Source organism: Panulirus ornatus, chromosome 46 (genome assembly GCF_036320965.1).
Source record: "Panulirus ornatus isolate Po-2019 chromosome 46, ASM3632096v1, whole genome shotgun sequence".
In the NCBI taxonomy this organism is placed as follows: domain Eukaryota; kingdom Metazoa; phylum Arthropoda; class Malacostraca; order Decapoda; family Palinuridae; genus Panulirus; species Panulirus ornatus.
Window position 1 is genome coordinate 7,128,707 of NC_092269.1, and position 20,521 is coordinate 7,149,227.

General features: G+C 46.0%; 1 protein-coding gene across 2 annotated transcripts in view; it reads left to right on the forward strand.

Moving 5' to 3' along the window:
* Drat (Death resistor Adh domain containing target) overlaps positions 1–20,521 on the forward strand; it is an 85,864-nt gene that overhangs the window by 28,577 nt on the left and 36,766 nt on the right. The window lies entirely within an intron of this gene.

A 20,521-nucleotide genomic window follows, 5' to 3' on the forward strand; every position in this document is an offset into this window, starting at 1 on the left:
GGTAAGATGTGTCACATGGTAAGATGTGTCACATGGTAAGATGTGTCACGCTGTGTCATGGTAAGATGTGTCACGCTGTGTCATGGTAAGATGTGTCACGCTGTGTCATGGTAAGATGTGTCACATGGTAAGATGTGTCATGCTGTGTCATGGTAAGATGTGTCACATGGTAAGATGTGTCACATGGTAAGATGTGTCACGCTGTGTCATGGTAAGATCCTTCTGAAGAGCAATGCGTACTTCATGTTCCAGCGACTAAGGTAGCAGACCTACCCGTACTGGAAGACACGGCTACACACGACTAGAAAGAGCTTCTCATGCTGCTCTATAGAGACAGTGGCTACTACGAAACCAGAATACCTGGCCATCCAGAGTTCTGATTGGCTTTGTGCCTTCCTATATGAGGCTTCTGAAAGTATGGAATATCAGGTGATGATGAAGAAGCGAAGCCTTGCAAAACTCCCAGAGACCAAACTGAAACTCCTCCCGGAGCTTCTACGTGATCTTTGAGGTTTCAGGAAGAAACCTGTGTCCTCTACACGTAATAATGTGAAACTCACTAGCAGGCTCGCCACCCATCCCCAAGCCATGATTCACCCACCAAGACCCCGGGAATGTTCCATCAGGAGGGCCTGAGTGAGGCTTTTTTAAGGTGCCCTTTGTAAGCGTGTAGGAGGACGTCAACGGGGTATTCCCTGGACGCCTTAATGAGAATCAACGAGCCTCACTCAGTAAGGCTGTCCACGCAGCTCTGGCCAGGTTCTTCACAGAGGCGTTTGGCTAAGTTGTGGTCAAGAAGGAGTGACGGGAAGGGTGTGGCGGGGCGGGCTATAAGGAGACAGTGTCTTGGTAATGTCTTCAGAAGACACTCGTAGCAGACCGAGAAGTTTCTCTAGAAGCCACGACAAAGCAGTTCGAAAGGAACGCCCTTAAGACTAACTCGTAGGTGTTGATGTGCCTCTAAGGAGGTGTAGCTGTGGCTCCCTAGATGCCCAAGTGAGGCTTTCCTGGGGGCGGGGGGATCTTATGGGATGCTATCCAACAGGAGTCTTTAGGGATCTAGGTGAGGCTTTAGGGGCAGGATGTAGTGAGCCATCATCAGGCTTTTACAGAGCGTCACGCGAGGGGTCTTCCTGAGTGACTCTTAATACAATCTACGGACCTTAATAAGGCCTCACAAACTTTGGCGAGGCTCTGCTGGAATCTGAATATCTAAAGTATTTTTGACGCCATCTAAGGAGTCTTAGAAGGCATCACAGGGAGCTTTCCTCGGGGCTGGGGGTTGCAGGTGGGTTTCCGTGAGTCCACGAGGTCTAAGAGGCCTTTCAGTAGGTTTCCATGTGTCTTCCCAGCTCCTTGATGAAGCTCTTCACTGGAAGTAGTCGAGAGAGGCTTTGCTAGAATGAGAGGTTTCGTGTGAATACGTTTTCCTGGACTCCTGCAGAAGCCCTTGGACGTGGCTCTCACGAGAGCAGTAGTTCAGGAAGCGAAGTTATGCCTTCTAAGAAATATATGCGAGACTCTCTATATGAGAGTACACGAAGCCCTTCAAGTAGGACTTGAAGGCTTTTTAAGTCTTTATACAACTCTTGGTTGGGCCGTCCATGACACCACAGTGAGGACGTGAAGCTGGCCACGACGGAGGACCTTGGTCAGGCTTTCCAGTGCATGGATTTTGGTGAGACTGTCTTGGCCAAAGGGCGCTGCTGAGGCTTTCCAGTGACCAGCATCAGACTCTTATGGAAGCTTCGTCGAGGGTTTCCAGTGTTGCCGTAAAGTGTACTGAGGACTGACTGACCTGATCCTCAGTGTACCTCTTGACTGAGGGAATTATTAGTACTGGGTTGCGAGAATGGACAACAGAAGTCCGTGTGTGAAGCCGAGACGTTTGTGAAGCTGGTGGCCCAGTCTCTGTACGACCATTCCTACTAGCTCACTCCCATCTGCCAGTTAAACCAGCGACCCCAAGTTTGGCTATCCAAACGCCAGCCAAACCTGACTGATATGTACACATGTTCCACTTACTCACCAGGTATTATGAAAATCATACACATCGACACCATCAGTACGCGTATGTGAGACAGCGAACCATTGTCGAGACCACCAGTTTCACTCGACGCCTCAGACACGACTATAATTTCGATAATAATGGTACATCAATCCCTCTGGTCTTATATAATGACAGTATATCAATCCCTCTGGTCTTATATAATGACAGTATATCAATCCCTCTGGTCTTATATAATGATAGTATATCAATCCCTCTGGTCTTATATAATGACAGTATATCAATCCCTCTGGTCTTATATAATGATAGTATATCAATCCCTCTGGTCTTATATAATGATAGTATATCAATCCCTCTGGTCTTATATAATGATAGTATATCAATCCCTCTGGTCTTATATAATGATAGTATATCAATCCCTCTGGTCTTATATAATGATAGTATATCAATCCCTCTGGTCTTATATAATGATAGTATATCAATCCCTCTGGTCTTATATCATGATAGTATATCAATCCCTCTGGTCTTATATAATCCCTCTGATCCTATATAATGACTCGCTCGGAGACGCAATGATACAGGACCTCTTCTTGTGTCTGCAAGACTCGCTGTCTTCATGAGAATCCAAATTCCCTTCTTATGACTCAGATCTGCCTCGTGTGCCATCCTGATTGTAGTGCCCTTGTTATCTGTTCCAACTCATTAAAATTCTTCACAGCAGGTAATGTATTATGAACACTCCTCTCCCTGCCGTGTTGGGGTAGTGTTATTACTAGCTGTGTGTGGTACAGATTTTACAACACGAGTCTGTTAGTTCTGTATATGTACCACATCGTACTCTTATACAGAGTACACACACACACACACACACACACACACACACACACACACACACACACACACCTAGCATAAGCTAGGTACCCTATATCGACCAAACACAAGGGGTGAAAAAAAGGATGAACATCTGGGTTTGCCTGTGGGTTGACTGCCGCGCCCAGGATTCGAACCTTGGCGGGGCCCGTGCTCAAATCGTGGGTCAGCGACGCTATTCACTTCGCCATGAAAGTGTGTGTGTGTGTGTGTGTGTGTGTGTGTGTGTGAAGGTTATCAACAATATAAAATCAATGCCCTAGAATCAACAACACACGTCAAACACACAATAACGTCTCTCCCCAAATCATTATCTTTAGGGCTGAGGCCTCAACTACCCCCACCCCCCCACCCCAACCCGAAAATTGGGGGGGGGGTCTAAAACAGGTGCTCGGGGGTGGGGGGGGGGGGGGATGGACCTGGTGGGCAAGACTTACGTCAATCATCAGTACAATCATATCGTTTATTAAAGACATCTGCATCATTTACCAACGTTTTTAATAATAAAATCTACAGTTTTTTTCTTTATCATTTAAATGCCTGTATACGGTATGTACGTCCGTGTGTGTGTGTGTGTGTGTGTGTGTGTGTGTGTGTGTACGTCAGGGGACTGCACGTGTTACGTCACGTCCTGTGACGGTCACCCAGCGAGCGACCACTGGCCCCGTCACGTGGGAGCGGGATTTACGAGGCGCACGTGCGTGTGCGGTCTGCACGACTCACCCACCAACCAGGGGACGTGATCGACGGCCGCGTGACGTCACAGGTGCTCAACACGGTGTCTCCTCCCCAGGAGCCAAGTGTGCAGGTTACCTACTGCAACTTACCGCACGACGGTACGACCCCACGAGCACGACGATACGACCCCACGAGCACGACGGTACGACCTACGAGCACGACGATACGACCTACGAGCATGACGGTACGATCCACAAGCACGACGGTGTGATCCTTGAGCACGATGGTACGACCCACAAGCACGACGGTACGATCCTTAAGCACGACGGTACGACCCCACGAGCACGACGGTACGACCCCACGAGCACGACGATACGACCTACGAGCACGACGGTACGATCCACAAGCACGACGGTACGATCCTTAAGCACGACGGTACGACCCCACGAGCACGACGGTACGATCCTTAAGCACGACGGTACGACCCCACGAGCACGACGGTACGACCTACGAGCACGACGGTACGACCCACAAGCACGACGGTACGATCCTTAAGCACGACGGTACGACCCCACGAGCACGACGGTACGACCCCACGAGCACGACGATACGACCTACGAGCACGACGGTACGATCCACAAGCACGACGGTGTGATCCTTGAGCACGATGGTACGACCCACAAGCACGACGGTGTGATCCTTGAGCACGATGGTACGACCCACAAGCACGACGGTACGATCCTTAAGCACGACGGTACGACCCCACGAGCACGACGGTACGACCTACGAGCACGACGGTACGATCCACAAGCACGACGGTGTGATCCTTGAGCACGATGGTACGACCCACAAGCACGACGGTACGATCCTTAAGCACGACAGTACGACCCCACGAGCACGACGGTACGACCTACGAGCACGACGGTACGACCCACAAGCACGACGGTGTGATCCTTGAGCACGATGGTACGACCCACAAGCACGACGGTACGAATCTTAAGCACGACGGTACGACCCACGAGCACGACGGTACGACCTACGAGCACGACGGTACGATCCACAAGCACGACGGTACGATCCTTAAGCACGACGGTACGACCCACGAGCACGACGGTACGATCCTTAAGCACGACGGTACGACCCACGAGCACGACGGTACGACCCACAAGCACGATGGTGCGATCCACGAGCACGACGGTACGACCTACGAGCACGACGGTACGATCCACAAGCACGACGGTACGACCCACAAGCACGACGGTGCGATCCACGAGCACGACGGTACGACCTACGAGCACGACGGTACGATCCACAAGCACGACGGTACGATCCACAAGCACGACGGTACGACCCCACGAGCACGACGGTATGAGCATTGAGCACGATGGTACAACCCTTAAGCACGACGGTACGGCCCACAAGCACGACGGTACGATTCACAAGCACGACGATACGACCCTTAAGCAAGACGGTACGACCCTTAAGCAAGACGTTACGATCCTTAAGCAAGACGGTATGATCCTTGAGCACAATAGTATGATCCACGAGCACGGCGGTACGATCTTTGAGCACGACGGTACGACCCTTAAGCAAGACGATACGACCCTTGAGCACAATAGTATGATCCACGAGCACGACGGTACGATCAGGGAGCACGGTCAGAATAAATGCCAGGTCATCACCGGTCGTACCGTAGTGCTCAAGGGTCGTATCGTCGTGCTCAAGGGTCGTACCGTAGTGCTCAAGGTCGTACCGTCGTGCTCAAGGGTAGTACCGTCGTGTTTCAAGGTCGACATCGTACGTCGTTTACAAGGTACGACCGTTTCAAGGATAGTACTAGTCATGTTCACAGATAGTACCGTCGTGTTCAAGGTCATATAAATCGTGTTCAAGGGTCGTACCGTCGTGTCAAGGGTCGTATCGTCGTGTTCAAGGTCGTATCGTCGTGTTCAAGGGTCGTACCGTCGTGTTCAAGGGTCGCACCGTCGTGTTCAAGGGTCGTATCGTCGTGTTCAAGGGTCGTACCGTCGTGTTCAAGGGTCGTACCGTCGTGTTCAATGGTTCTATCGTCGTGTTCAAGGGTCGTACCGTCGTGTTCAAGGGTCGTACCGTGGTGTTCAATGGTTGTATCGTCGTGTTCAAGGGTCGTACCGTCGTGTTCAAGGGTCGTACCGTCGTGTTCAAGGGTCGTACCGTCGTGTTCAAGGGTCGTATCGTCGTGTTCAAGGGTCGTACGTCGTGTTCAAGGTCTATCGTCGTGTTCAAGGGTCGTACCGTCGTGTTCAAGGGTCGTACCGTCGTGTTCAAGGTTGTATCGTCGTCAGTGAGTTTCAAGGGTCGTACGTCGTGTTCAAGGTCGTACGTCGTGTTCAAGGGTCGTATCGTCGTGTTCAAGGGTCGTACCGTCGTGTTCAAGGGTCGTACCGTCGTGTTCAAGGGTCGTATCGTCGTGTTCAAGGGTCGTACCGTCGTGTTCAAGGGTCGTATCGTCGTGTTCAAGGGTCGTACCGTCGTGTTCAAGGGTCGTACGTCGTGTTCAAGGGTCGTACCGTCGTGTTCAAGGGTCGTACCGTCGTGTTCAAGGGTCGTACCGTCGTGTTCAAGGGTCGTACCGTCGTGTTCAAGGTCGTACCTCGTGTTCAAGGGTCGTATCGTCGTGTTCAAGGGTCGTACCGTCGTGTTCAAGGGTCGTACGTCGTGTTCAAGGGTCGTACGTCGTGTTCAAGGGTCGTACCGTCGTGTTCAAGGGTCGTCGTGTTCAAGGGTCGTACCGTCGTGTTCAAGGGTCGTACCGTCGTGTTCAAGGGTCGTACGTCGTGTTCAAGGGTCGTACCGTCGTGTTCAAGGTTAATTTCCAATATTCTGAACCATTCAATTTGCCAGACACCCATGGAATTTATCGTATGGACTTGCGTCATCTAACAGCAGTCCATTAGGTGTGTGTGTGTGTGTGTGTGTGTGTGTGTGTGTGTGTGTGTGTGTGTGTGTGTGTGTGTGTGTGGTGCATCTTACCTACTTGATCGTGGGTGAAGAACACATTACGTTTATTCTAAAGGCATTTAATGATGGTCCTGATGTGCCTGAGGTGACAAGTGACCTATGATATAAAGCCATGAATAGTCTCTTCATGAGGTGGGAACACACACACACACACACACACACACACACACACACACACACACACACATTCCTTCCTTCACTAGGAGGATGTAAAATCAGAGTTGCTTGCTAATTTGAAACAAGCTTTAGTGTATCAGATTTAAAAACAATATTCGTGTAAAAGATTTATATACAAGATTCGTGAATAAGATTGTAAAACAGATTCGTTCATTACATTTCACAAGATTCATTCATTAGATTTCATGTGGACTTTGTAGGAGTGCGTTATAAATCATACAGTGATTCGTGGTTGTTTAGCATGGAAAATATACGTAAGACAAATCAAACATATCAAACCTGATTGACGAGACATAAAAGGGAATTTACAATTACATATATACACAGAGCCACGCAGACCCAAGGGTCGAGCATTAAACACACTACTACTAAAAATATATATAATGTTTCCACTGTGAAAGAGAGAAGAGTAAAGGGTGACCTGATAACAGCCTATTATGTTTTATGAACCAGTTTAGTGACGTCAAGCGAGTGCATATCTTCCAAAGGGTGCAAAGATATAGCGCCAGAGGCCCTCACATGAAGTCAGGCAATTGACGTTGTTAAGAGAAGATGTAGAGAAGTACTTTCTCAGTAAGAGTTGTGGACATATGGAATAACGTGAAAGACAACATTGTTGATGTGCACACACACACACACACAACACACACACACACACACACACACACATCACAGGTGTCCATCATGACTGAGGACTGACAGTGTGACAACCAGGCTCTCCTCACAGGTGACCATAACATGCCTGGACCTAACAGAGAACCTTGGCTCACCTAGGCAGCCTTGCAACCTGAGCAACCCCCACACATACAGACACCTTCTCGGTCAGTCAGCGTTTAGGCCTATCAACTGCTTAGCTCATTAAGACCTTGAGTCAACGCTGAGTCACAAGTCCACCAACGGCAGAAGAAGAAAAAAAAATGAACATCTTCGGGTGTTAAGATTAATGTATGTATGTGGCTCTAGTATGCCTTCATAAGCCAGGGACCTGGAGCCAACCTGGAAGAGCTGACTTGGTCTGGAAAACTGGTACCGAGTATGAGTTTCATCACCCGACCCATATGTAAAACTGGAAGAGATGCAAAATGCCAAATCATTACATTAACATACGTCCATTTGGCTTAAATTCATATAACTTAAGATTTTTCATTTCAATTCCACTCAAGAGAGAAATATATGTAATTATTCGTGATTGTAAAATATAAGGATGAATGAGCACAGTTATTAAAACCTAGTGTTCTGAAAAAGGAATTAATATCACATTGATCAACACCAGCGAACGTGCTGCTGAAATTCGAGACGCAGGCGAGTTCCTCCGGCCAGCTCCCCCCCCCCCCCCCCCCCCCACTGACGTCATCCATCGTAGACCTGACCTTTGGGCTTAGTCGATGACCAGACCGATGAATCATTCAGCCATGCGTACGTGCCGGACTCTATGTTGCCGTGCACGCTCGAGGATTCTGGGTCAAAGTGGACGCAAGGCTACGTGCGTGGATTTGCGTGTACATGGACAAAGGGCAGATCTAAATCGTAAAAAAATATAATACTGATTTAACAGTCCATAAACTGAGAGGCGATCATGAAGTGTAAATAGAGGAAAGGTCGTAAAATACAATCAGGAAAAAAAATCAAAAGCGTCAGTCACAACAGAACCAGCCATATTGGCAGAGAGATTGCAGATTTCTCTGTTGATTTACATCTTTTGCAACTTTACCGAAGCATCAAGGACTTATACCCCCACACTGTATTGGCTTCCACGCTGCCTGGCTTGGCTTCAACCTGGACTCTAGGCTTTCTGGCTTCCACCTGGACCCTAGACTCCCTGGCTTCCACTTGGACCCTAGGCTTTCTGGCTTCCACCTGGACCCCAGGTGGAAGCTTCACCTAGGCATTACGGCTGTCTGGATTTCTCCTGAACAGCAAAGTGCCTGGCTTCCACTGGGCCCGAGGTTGTTTGGCTCCAATGAAATTATATATATATATATATATATATATATATATATATATATATATATATATATATATATATATATATAGTGAAGAGCCAAGAAGTTCCAGTACTGTGGGAACAAAATTAATGTCATTTATTGATGAGGGCAAAGTGCATCAGTTTAGTGTCAACGGACCACTGTGTTTTGAAAAATTATATTCATTTCTCGCATCTATGAGAAAATTAAGTATGAATCAACCATGTTTATCGAATAAGAGAGAATAAAAAATCTGAGACACAAAGATTCACCAAATATCATGAGTCGTCCAGGGAGGTGATAGTACAAATACACCCCAAAATTTAGACGAGGCGCATTCCTGTAGCAAGAGGTGGATCCATTAATGGTGGAGGCTGGTGTGTGTGTGCGTGTTTGGGTGGGGGAAGGTCGATGGGGGTGAACGCCAGCACCTGCAGCACAACACATCAATAATAGGCACAATAAACAACCAACGGGGCAACTGAAGTTGATGCAATACACAGCATCGCCACCACCATTATCTCTCTAAATAAATCCACTTATATCCATCTCTACACGATAACCAGTACTTACCATGTTCCTCTTTACTCCATTGGCAGTTCTTCAGGGCAGATCTATTCAACACGATGTCTTGCAAGAACGACGACGTAAATCCTTCCTCGAAACTGTTTACAAACATCACCTTCGATTACCCAAGTTTTCTGTGTCGCATAATAGTCATTCACTCTACGTTTTCCTATTACATCATATTCATCATTTTAAAAAGAAGGCATATCAGATCATTTACTACCTCGTGATATATTAATATGAATGGTAATGTCCATAAAACGGATTGAAATAACCTTATTGGTTATCATTATTCTGCATTACTCAAATTGGAATTATGAATGAAGTGTTGTCAAAGCCTATACTTGTATAGAAAGTCAGGAAAGCTCGACTTGAATAAAGTGATGCCCCCTTTGGGGTGTAGCGTAATTATCGCCATCTGTTGAGTCGTCAGAAAATTAACGCGCCAAAAATCACAGGCATCGCTAGCTTTCCTATCGTCTGTATTTATTTTCTGGCACTGTATTATGTCATAAAGTACTCTTATTGGTTATCGTTTTCCAGTATTCCTTAAATTGAAATTATGGATGAGCTAGAAGTATCGTTAAAGACTATACATGTATAGAAAGCCAGGAAGCTCAGCTCAAATAAAGTGATGCTGTTTTGAGTGTAACGAAATTATCGCCATCTATTGAGCAGTCAAAAAAACCAACACTCAAAGGATCACAGGAAACTCGAGCTTTCATGTCGTCTGTTGTATTCTTGGGCACCATTTTATGTCAATAAACACCTCACGCGCGTGTCACCTGGTACTGAGATGAGGTAAATGAGTCTGACTTATGAACCTCCACTCTAAGCGTTATATTCATTTTCCATAACGCCGCCACTACAGCCAGACCATAGCCTAGTCTACTGCCACAGCGGACGACCTAAGCCATGACTCGTCATGACTGACTGTTCTAGATAAGAAAACCTTTATATTTGTATAGCCTGCATACTGCACTGGCTGTACCGAGCCAAACAACAGTGAAAATGCAGTATCGTCGCCGCTTTGGTGTCAATGCAAGAGGCTGGTGCAGCTGTGAGTGGAAAGCTGTGGCTTGTATTTCGGGTGTACGTGCTAGCTAGGCGCCTCGGTGCCGACACCACACGCAGTACAGCAGAGCACCACGTGCTCACTTACTTCACTGGGTGGAGTACGTGACCTTCGCAGCTGTGGGGGGAGGCCAGGGGCTAGGTGATTGGTCTTCTCTTGTCCAGCTCGGGAGCATGACGCAATGTGGGCCGACAGTACATGATGCCTCAAAAGTCCGGATTCCTAGGCACAATTTACTGTTTACCTTTAACAAATACTCAAATGCTATGAGGAACTTGCATACACCTTTTCATGAGTACTCATAAATATGTGTGTACAAGTTCATGCCAATCAGAATGTACCATGTATATGTAATTATATATATATGTATGTATTCCTATGAGTCCACGGGGAAAATGAAACACTGTAAGTTCCCAAGTGCACTTTCGTGTAATAATCACATCAGGGGAGACACAAGAGAGGAATATAACAGTCAGTTGATTTACATCGAAGAGACGAAGCTAGGACGCCATTTGGTAAACATGTGATTGTCTAAGACATGCATGTTTACCAAATGGCGTCCTAGCTTCGTCTCTTCGATGTTTATCAAATGACTTATATTTCTCTCTTGTGTCTCCCCTGATGATGTGATTATTACACGAAAGTGCACTTGGGAACTTATCGTGTTTCATTTTCCCCGTGGACTCGTAGGAATATCTTGATCATGCGCAAAATTGTGATCCTTTCCAATATTATATATATATATATATATATTTTTTTTTTTTTTTTTCTTTGTCGCTGTCTCCCGCGTTTGCGAGGTAGCGCAAGGAAACAGACGAAAGAAATGGCCCAACCCACCCCCATACACATGTATATACATATGTCCACACACGCAAATATACATACCTACGCAGCTTTCCATGGTTTACCCCCAGACGCTTCACATGCCCTGATTCAATCCACTGACAGCACGTCAACCCCGGTATACCACATCGATCCAATTCACTCTATTCCTTCCCCTCCTTTCACCCTCCTGTATGTTCAGGCCCCGATCACACAAAATCTTTTTCACTCCATCTTTCCACCTCCAATTTGGTCTCCCACTTCTCCTCGTTCCCTCCACCTCCGACACATATATCCTCTTGGTCAATCTTTCCTCACTCATCCTCTCCATGTGCCCAAACCATTTCAAAACACCCTCTTCTGCTCTCTCAACCACGCTCTTTTTATTCCCACACATCTCTCTTACCCTTACGTTACTTACTCGATCAAACCACCTCACACCACACATTGTCCTCAAACATCTCATTTCCAGCACATCCATCCTCCTGCGCACAACTCTATCCATAGCCCACGCCTCGCAACCATACAACATTGTTGGAACCACTATTCCTTCAAACATACCCATTTTTGCTTTCCGAGATAATGTTCTTGACTTCCACACATTCTTCAAGGCTCCCAGGATTTTCGCCCCCTCCCCCACCCTATGATCCACTTCCGCTTCCATGGTTCCATCCGCTGCCAGATCCACTCCCAGATATCTAAAACACGTTACTTCCTCCAGTTTTTCTCCATTCAAACTTACCTCCCAATTGACTTGACCCTCAACCCTACTGTACCTAATAACCTTGCTCTTATTCACATTTACTCTTAACTTTCTTCTTTCACACACTTTACCAAACTCAGTCACCAGCTTCTGCAGTTTCTCACATGAATCAGCCACCAGCGCTGTATCATCAGCGAACAACAACTGACTCACTTCCCAAGCTCTCTCATCCCCAACAGACTTCATACTTGCCCCTCTTTCCAAAACTCTTGCATTTACCTCCCTAACAACCCCATCCATAAACAAATCAAACAACCATGGAGACATCACACACCCCTGCCGCAATCCTACATTCACTGAGAACCAATCACTTTCCTCTCTTCCTACACGTACACATGCCTTACATCCTCGATAAAAACTTTTCACTGCTTCTAACAACTTTCCTCCCACACCATATATTCTTAATACCTTCCACAGAGCATCTCTATCAACTCTATCATAAGCCTTCTCCAGATCCATAAATGCTACATACAAATCCATTTGCTTTTCTAAGTATTTCTCACATACATTCTTCAAAGCAAACACCTGATCCACACATCCTCTACCACTTCTGAAACCACACTGCTCTCCCCCAATCTGATGCTCTGTACATGCCTTCACCCTCTCATTCAATACCCTCCCATATAATTTCCCAGGAATACTCAACAAACTTATACCTCTGTAATTTGAGCACTCACTCTTATCCCTTTCGCCTTTGTACAATGGCACTATGCACGCATTCCGCCAATCCTCAGGCACCTCACCATGAGTCATACATACATTAAATAACCTTACCAACCAGTCAATAATACAGTCACCCCCTTTTTTAATAAATTCCACTGCAATACCATCCAAACCTGCTGCCTTGCCGGCTTTCATCAGCAAAGCTTTTACTACCTCTTCTCTGTTTACCAAATCATTTTCCCTAACCCTCTCACTTTGCACACCACCTCGACCAAAACACCCTATATCTGCCACTCTATCATCAAACACATTCAACAAACCTTCAAAATACTCACTCCATCTCCTTCTCACATCCCCACTACTTGTTATCACCTCCCCATTTGCGCCCTTCACTGAAGTTCCCATTTGCTCCCTTGTCTTACGCACTTTATTTACCTCCTTCCAGAATCATCTTTTTATTCTCCCTAAAATTTAATGATACTCTCTCACCCCAACTCTCATTTACCCTCTTTTTCACCTCTTGCACCTATATATATTATTATAATATATATATATATATTATATATATATATATATATATATATATATATATATATATATATATATATATATATATTTTTTTTTTTTTTTTTTTTTATACTTTGCGCGTTCGCGTTGCGAGTAGCGCAAGAACAGACGAAGAAATGACCCCCATACACATGTAATACACAGTCACACAACAATATTACATACCTACACAGTTCAGGTTTACCCGGACGCTTCAATGCCTGATTCAATCCACTGACAGCACGTCAACCTGTATCACATCGTCATTCACTCTATCTGCCTCCTTCACTCTGCTGTCAGGCCGATCAACAATTTTACTCATCTTCACTCATTGGTCTCCCTCTCGTTCTCACTCGAACAATATATATATATATTATATATATTTATATATTGATTTATGCTACATATGTGATGTATGCCGTATGAGACCAAGTCATGCGTCGATATATAGACACAACTGTTGTCGTACTGACCATTATTTTCAGTGACGTAACGACTAAGGCTCGCGGGTCGACATATTCGTAAATTCTATAAACATGGGCGAGTGAGGCAGGATAGGCATTACCGAACCTAGGTAGGTGGGACGTAGGTTGCTGTGAACGAAGGGTACAAGCAATGAACAAGGTTGAGGGTATTTTTTTTTTTTTTTTGCAAATAACTGTTTGGAAAATTTGAACAATGGTGGCCTGTAAATGTGTATTATTACTGTAGCTGATCAGGTCATACCACAGGTTTAAAATGGAGTGATGGTTGAGTCAGATACACGAGACAAGCCGAAGTATGAGAATGACCATTAAGTAAAAGCTCACTGAGGTAGCTGGTGTAAATAATAAGCGGCCTTATCATATAATGTGTTAACAAGAGTAGGGTATGATAAGTACCCACTTGGTTTACGGTATCTATTGAGTCCCTCAGAGTTGACCTTTGACACTCCATTTTGCTCCTGTGTAAGACGAGTGTGGTCTGCAAGGTTCCGGAATAGATAATGGAAGAACTGCATAGCAGAGGAAAAACACAGTTACTGGGGAAAGGAGGTCATGTGAAATGAAATTCTGAGGTTTCTGCGAGAGAATGGCCTCCGGTTTAGGCAAAAGAGAAGGATTAATACTTGTGTGCACCTAGGCTACCAAAAAGCATTTGCCACTGGAGGCTGGTGAAGAAGATATGTGGATAGTAAAATAGCTGGATCCCCAGGCAGGAATAAGATGGAAACTTACTTCCACTGACAGATAATCTGAGTGGGAGAACAGGCCGCATGTACAGTGGAGGCTTCACAAAATGGGTTGAAGCCACCAGAGACGTGACCAATATTCCTCTGACGTGTTAATGACTGGTAGAGGAATTGCGCTCCCACCTGAATATTTGCTGATGATACCATCAACAAACAAGGGGACCGAGGCAGGCTCCACAGTTGGCCTTATGCAGGGATGGTGGAATTCAGCCCAACTAGATATAAAGTATTGAGGGTGTGACACAGTGAAAGAAGACCTCGATATGAATACTATTTACCAGAGGATGAATACTATATGAATACTATTTACCAGAGTATGAATACTATATGAATACTATTTACCAGAGTATGAATACTATATGAATACTATTTACCAGAGTATGAATGCTATATGAATGCTATTTACCAGAGTATGAATACTATATGAATACTATTTACCAGAGTATGAATACTATATGAATACTATTTACCAGAGTATGAATGCTATATGAATGCTATTTACCAGAGTATGAATACTATTTACCAGAGTATGAATGCTAAATGAATGCTATTTACCAGAGTATGAATACTATATGAATACTATTTACCAGAGTATGAATACTATATGAATACTATTTACCAGAGTATGAATACTATATGAATACTATTTACCAGAGTATAAGTTGCAGGGATTTGTGCGTTAAAGAGACTTAGGGTTGGATAATGTCTCAGACTAGTGACCAGAGACCCACATTAGGGAAAGAGTAAAGGAGGCCGACTGCCTCTTGGGAAATATTGTAAGTGGATGCCTCCCACTTGGTGATAATCGTGGCCCTTCTGATGCCTCCCTTTTACTCCCGAGATCTGGCTGCTTATATGCCCCCACCACTAGTTACACCACGCAATACTCGGCAAGTTGCTGCGTCACATGATTATTGTGTCGGTGTTAGCAACTCAAGGGTGGGCCGTTTTGATAACTGTTTCTTTCCCTACACCTCGAAGCTTTGGAACTCTACCATCTCATGTTTTTTTCCAGCAACTATGACCTGGCACAAATTTGTAAAAGCCAGATTTTTCATTCTCTCCAAAATTCGTAAGCACCTTCCGTCTGGTGTTTTTCCTTCTCATTAGATTCTTTGTCTGAGTTAGGAATTGACATGATGTGGACTTTTTTTTCCCTTGACTGGATTCTCCAACGTAAATAAAAGAAAGGTTGAACATTTGTGGAGCTAAAAGGTGGATAGCAAGTTCTGCCAGCAAGTCCAGACCTTTGAGACACTACGAGTCACTGGGACCCTCATCATGAGTACTTGAGCCATTCTGTGCATACAATTGTCTGGTCCTTCTGTTATAGCCCCACGTGTCAGCAGACCAAAAAATGGTCATAAGAGAGAAGGCCAGTGTCGAGAGCCTGCATGACAGAGGGAAGGGGCCAATGCTGGTCGCCTACATGACAGAGGGTAAAAGGTTCAGTGTCGACAGCCCGCGGTGTGGGAGGGAGTGTGGTGGACCCAACATGTTCTTTATCTGATATTTATACCCTTGTTGTGTTGGCCGGATAAGATAATGTGGGGAGCAGGGACCATGAGAGGAATTTTATCAGGGGAGGTACACAATTTCTTTCGGGTCCCCTTCCTTTCTCCAGTAGTCATCCTGTTGTTATCCTCTACAGTTTTGAGCCATGAAATGTAAGGCCAAAAAGGGTAAGGAAGATGAGAGAAGGGTGGAATGGACCCTCAGCTCTGTTGATTTTCTGAGATCCCAGGAAATTCCTGGGCCACGTCTTATGGAACTCCTGGGCACCCCTTGTGGACCCCCGGACCCAGGTGCGATGTACCCCATGCATCCCCCTCTCAGAGGCCCTAGTGGGAAGGAAAGCTTCCTTGGCTAGGCTGGTCCGAGGACGCTTCGCCGAATACTCTCATATCCACCGCCCGCCACGTTCGCTAGCAAGACTGGCTCCGACAAGTTTTAAGGGTCACATCTGACACTCGAATCTTTTCAGTTAGTCACTTCATTATCCATCCTGGTGACCTGCTACTTCACAACCTCGAGAGACGATCGATATTCTTATATATTTAAGAATAAAAGTAAACCCCATAACATTAGGTGACGCTGTGAAGCTCTGTGCAACAGGTAAGCGAGGAGAGTTTATTTTCCTGGTATAGATCCTGATCGTTGTGGGTCAGAAAAATCGACGGGTCGAAATTTGTTTATAGTACTAGAGACCAGTGCGAAACAAGCTAGATATATTCGAACCTGTGGAAGGAAGTTTGCGGTGGACAAAAGGCCAAAAAACTTGCCCGAAAAATTCATCTTTAGATCGAGATAATCTTTTGATTTTCCTCATGAATAATAGGACCTTTAAACACACGGACACCAAGATATTATTTATAACGTGTGTTCCAGTCGTGGTAGGATAACTAAGCAGCGGCTTGAGCCGCGTCACTTCGAGGGTGAAGCCTCAACTACTGCAGCAGGTGGAACGTGACGCTACCTGAGCGAGGGAAGTCTGCGGTAATACCTCGGAACATCTCACACTGGACGGACGGAGAAAGGAATCAATAATGGTGGGTCACGTTACTTTATACAATTTTATAAACTTCAAAGATGACGATGGTCTTAAACACTTTTTTGTAAGACCCGAGGCCATTACATGGCAAAAGAACACACAGAGAAACTAGACAAATGCAGTGAGTGTCAAGGATGGGCAGGTGGAAACGGAACAGTGGACGCGTGAAGGCCAATTAAAACTTCATTCACACCTGCTCATACTACAAACTTCTGAAGAGATACATGGGGATAAAAAGTGGAGCTCCATTGTTGCTAAGCTTATGCACATAAACACGGTTACATAAACCCAAAACTACGCACCAGTTTTGGTCCATACCTGCCTGTAGATCTACACAGTGCGACCCGAACATGATAACACAAGAGGAGAGATGCATCCAGTATGACGGGGGCCCCGCGGGGCTACCCTCCATACCTAGTGAGATGAACTATTTTTACAAAGTGACAGACAGGTCCAAGTGGGTGGCACGTCGGAGGGGCGGGGCGGGGCGACCGTTGTTGTGGTGTGTGTGGCGGGCAGGAGCAGCACTAGTGGTAGGTTAGGTGTAGCAACATAACACACCACCACTGACCCCTTGTCATCTGCCCTCACTAGTGGTAGGACCGTCTGATCACATCCTACACCAGCCCGTCATGAATGAACCCTGGTTGAGAGGTCATTCCTTAAGCCGCTTACCAAGGCCTTTCCCTCCCCGCCGAGTGAGACGCCCCTCTAGCACTGAGCCGGGCCATCGTCATCCCAGATCCTCCCGACCCTACCACCCTCCTCAGGAATCCAGACCCTCGGTAATCCTCGACTCTTGTACACCACCTCTACCCGGTGCACAACGTACTCTGCTCCGTCAGTGCACTATTTTCTTATGTGTGCTGCTTCTCACTCACTCTGTGTGTGTGTGTGTGTGTGTGTGTGTGTGTGTGTGTTGTGTGTGTGTGTGTGTGTGTGGTGTAAATCTCCCAGAAGATACGTGAAGGAAGATAATAATCGTGGAGCCTAAAATTTAACTTTTCTCTTCCTCAGGGGAAAAAATATAGAACTTTGCAGAGTTTCAGGTTCCTCTTGCACGAGTTCCTGCTTACATCATGTTAAACATTTCCTCTCTATTTCAAGAACGGCTCAACACCGTCAAATCCGTTGTGGAACTTGAAAGTTGTAAAATAAAAATGTTTCCCCCATTATTTTCCTTCAGTTTTCTTTCGTTACTATTTAAAACCTTTACTTTATCTCCCATTATTCATCAATGCAAGTCTTGTAGCTGGGCGTTGGACCTCTAGCAAATATCTGTGCGAACATCTTGGCCATGGAATTAACAAAAGAAAAAAAGCTGTTTCTAAGCGGAGAGAAAAAGAGAGTTGACTCATAGCTGTGGATATTATTTTCCATTCTTTCCTCCCTGCATGGCAGTAGACTAGGTGGTCGACTTTAGACTCATGGTGTTTCCATGACAAACCCCAAGCAGGTTGTCAAGGGCACCACAGGCCTGCTGAGGGCGTCACACCGCCACAAATAGCTTCGCCTGATCCAAGAAGCAACAATATAATTTTCATCCCACACCGAGTTATGAAGACAGAAAACGAGAACTTCGGCCACCTTGATGAATGCCTAACGTTCTCTTACCACTTCAAGTCACGGAGTTAACTAATGGACGAAAATACACATCTTCTTCATGCAGTTCTTTCATTTTCATTACGTTTCAGTGGGTTTCGTGCGGTATGCAGAGCACTCCGACTACCAATATGGTTCGTCAGGCAGGTGGGACAATCAACTCCTGCTTGTGTGTGTGTATACTTGGTAACTGGACTGGGCTAGCCTATCCTGGGTCATCAGTTCCTCGCTCACCCTCTACCCACCCACTGTGATGTATTCAACCAGAAGACACACATTAGGCCCCAAGGGTCTTACACACACAAGTATTCAGGTCCTCTCTCACGTATCTCTGCGCCACATTAAAGTCTCATAATGCGTCACCCCTCCTTCCCCACCTAAGTGCGCCTCTCTCCTCTCTCTCTCTCTCTCTCTCTCTCTCTCTCTCTCTCTCTCTCTCTCTCTCTCTCTCTCTCTCTCTCTCTCTCTCATTATAGTCTATAACTTGGGACTGGACACATTTTACACGTCCAACTACACTGTTTACACTGAGGCTACATTCCCCGTCCTCAGTATGAGTGATTTAATACCACGACATATATGTGAACTCGCGTGTGCGCAGTAAGCCCTCACCCCTCGCCCCTAACAATGGGCCCCTCCTTGCGCCGCTCTTATCTCGTGTGCCTTGTATCAGACACCCGTCGTCTTTCATCTTTTCTGGGGCCTGGTACAGCCGCGCCACCTGCACCTTTTGTACAGGCTTCCTGCCTGGCCTGGCCCTCACATTACTCCCCCTCACTATGATCGTCACTGTCGTTTCTCACATTCCCTCACAACCACACCAGAGACGCCATCACACACCCCTTCCTCTCATGCACCACAGAACCCCACCCTTCTTCCGTACCCTCCTCTATATATTCACCACCATTGGTACATTCCCTTTCAAACAGACATTTGCAGAAGAAGCCATAGCTACACAGCAGGCGTAGCAACTCACGATGAAGTGCGATGCACCCATTACATTATCTCAACACCACACACTTATTCTGTGCCTCACTATTATCCAGACAACACCTGCGGTGTCCACAGATAACTTAGATGAGAAAAATTCTCATGACAAAGGAGTCCACCATCATTCCCCAGTTGTTAGTAGCGCAGCTGCAGGACCTTCTAGAAAAGAGAGAGGTGCCTGGAGTAATAACACGACTGCTTTCAAGTAAGGGTTCCCGAGACAATTGTAAGTTAAGCAAATATCAATCTGGGCTGTCAATCCGCCGCCAAATCCACTCCCAATCCAACACCAGTAATGCCTTGCCCTCGCCATAGCAAGTGCTCCGGTAAACGTAGTGAAGAAACTAACTCGTCTCTCCTTTAGAAGTTCCCTGAGGTCAATGATAATGACAATGATAATAATAATGATAATTTTTTATAACACAGAACTTTGCACAAACAATAATGATAACTAATTTTGCACAAACGAACCCTGGAACAGAGCGCCGTGTAATGTGGTGTTACACACGGCAAAACCAGGCAGGAAGGAGGGATGGTCGGTCAGTCCGGCGTCAATACAGTACAGGATCAGGTTCCTCCGCCGTTGCTCGCCCTAATGGAGGAAGCCCCACCACTCACGGCTCATGTTCTCTGTTGGTCACCTCTCCAGTGTGTGTGTGTGTTACGGGGGAGAGTTTTACGCTCGTGTTGCCCCGCCTTGTGTATGTGTACCATGTCTTTACTGTTTATGTACAGACAAACACGTCATAAGCCAGGTTCCCGTTTATCGACCAGCCTCAAGGAGGATGAACATTTTGGCTTGGGTGTGGGCCGACTGTCGCGCCCATAATTCGAACCCGGCATAGGCCTATGTGTGAATCATGGTCAGCGACGCTAACGGTATTCCTAAATTTGTATCATCTAACAAAACTGAAGTCTGCCTAACGCGTGAGAGGACCAACATATCCATAATGATACTAAAGATAAAACTAACTTCTCGGTCTGCTTCAGTGGACAGGAGTACAATCTGATGAG